Raw genomic sequence first — 2082 nt, 5'->3', positions numbered from 1 at the left:
TAGTTACATGTTCAAAACCCATGACCTTATAATGAGGTCATGTGCGAAATATAAATTATATATACAAGGCATACCTGTCAGGCATACTTGCAAGGCACACTCACCAGGTATATGTCCCATGACTCATAATTGAGTTATGGGCAAAACATAACAAATCATAACCTAAATAAGCCATATGACCAAAGTGGTCATATATGCCAAACAATAACATACCTATGACTCCTAATTATGAGTCATGTGGGAACCTTTTCCATGGCAAGCCATGTTCATGACATTAGCCCCTCTTTTCCTAAGTCTGAATCTCATCAGGCTTTTTCTCCAAGCTTTAATAATTCCCCTCCAGCTGTACATATGGACCTCCAAAGCCTATTGAACTTGTTATAGGCTGTTCTCTACCTTATCCTTACTGATTCCAGTGTGAGGTTTGCCATCTCGATCGTGTACCTCAGATTGTTGTTTGGCTTTTTTAGCTCCTCAATTGTTTTTTTATTTGCTGAAATTGTAACTTTGGCCAGGCCAAGTTGTTTTCAGAGTTATCTAATCTGCCTGTGTAGACTTCCAACATCTGGCTCCATTTCCGTTGAGAAGTTTTGGGCTCCCTCTAACCTTGGCCTTGTCCTTGAGGCCCTTCACTATATACCAGTGTCTTTTCCTTCCAACTCTTTCTTTGTTCTTTCCATATGCAGGTAGTACCCTGCAGTAATTTTCTTCATTCTGTGCATCTTGCATGTATTGTTAAAGTACTATTTCCAGTAATTTAGGGCATGGTCCGGGTGCAGACCATGCTTTTAGTATTCTCTCAAGAACTACTCTGAGTCTTTCTTGTCCCCATAGTGTGTGGGACATCCATTGTCGTAGCACACTGTCTAACTCCTTGCGATGTGCTTTGTTATTTCCTCTCATTCCTTGAGTTCTTTGTCTGTTGGCCACATGAGTAAGTATTTGAGACTCGTTGGAGTAATGTGTTGGGGGCTATCACTCCATCTTTTGTATAGTTACAAGGGCTTGAGAGTATTTCCCTTGTCTTTGTTGTTCAATGTGATTGTCACCTGGGTTGGGCATGCCTGAGTATCACTAGTAGAAGAGTGAGAGGATATCTTGTGCGTTTTCAAAGTTGTGTGCATAATACCAAGCTTTATCATACTCAGGTAAATAACTAGTCCACTTGCCTCTGTATTGGAGTTGACCATAGAAGAAGCAGGAATTAATTATTTTGTCAAGTTTGTATTTTAGTTTTCCATCATGTTCGATCGAAGGAGAAGAAATAATTGTTTGTAAAGAAAACTTGTTGTTGTTCTGTAGTATGAGGTAGGATATGGAATGTGTTGTGTATTCACATTGAGAGAGGAAGATCAAGCTTATCAGCTCGATTGCCCACTTTTTCCAGCATCCAGAACTGTCAGATTTTCTTCTAGTCCTATTTCCTTGATGGCACCATCGTATAGATGTTGGATAATAGCAACTATACCATAAATCCAGCCTGTATGATGGAGATGGGCCTCTAGTGTTTATCGTATTATTCTTTCTGCCATTGTTGTGCTTGACTCATTTCATATCATAATATTTTGAATTGTTATTTTTAATTTTATTCTTTATTATTTTATACTTTAAATAAGAAAAATAAGAACAATATTTTATTTATTTAATGTATTTTAAGACCATCTAAGATATACAGGTTGTATTAGTATATGCTATATAGATACAAAACCTCCTCTCCTACTCTGGTCCTTATAGCCACATAAGAAACCTTTAAACAGGAAAGGCTAATGCTATAATATAAGTGTATGTAATGGGGGCTTACTCAGGGAAGATAGATCTCAAGGTTGCAACTGCACTGAGATGAATTCTTCTGTGAATACATACAAATATAATAAATTTCAAATTCTGAACAGTAGAGTTTGAAGAAACAAAAGTGCAAAACTTAATGTTGTTAAGCCATAGCTTTTACTCACTTAAATCCAGATCTCGAGAGGTAGTTGATTGCCGGAGTAGAGAAGAACTCACATATGCTTAAGTAGATTTCATATACTGCCAGTTGCTCCCCATCACTACGCTACATTTGCGAGCATCCAACTCCTTTTG

The sequence above is a fragment of the Tuber melanosporum genome (assembly GCF_000151645.1).
Source record: "Tuber melanosporum whole genome shotgun sequence assembly, scaffold_237, strain Mel28".
In the NCBI taxonomy this organism is placed as follows: domain Eukaryota; kingdom Fungi; phylum Ascomycota; class Pezizomycetes; order Pezizales; family Tuberaceae; genus Tuber; species Tuber melanosporum.
Note: the sequence above shows the minus strand (reverse complement) of the source record.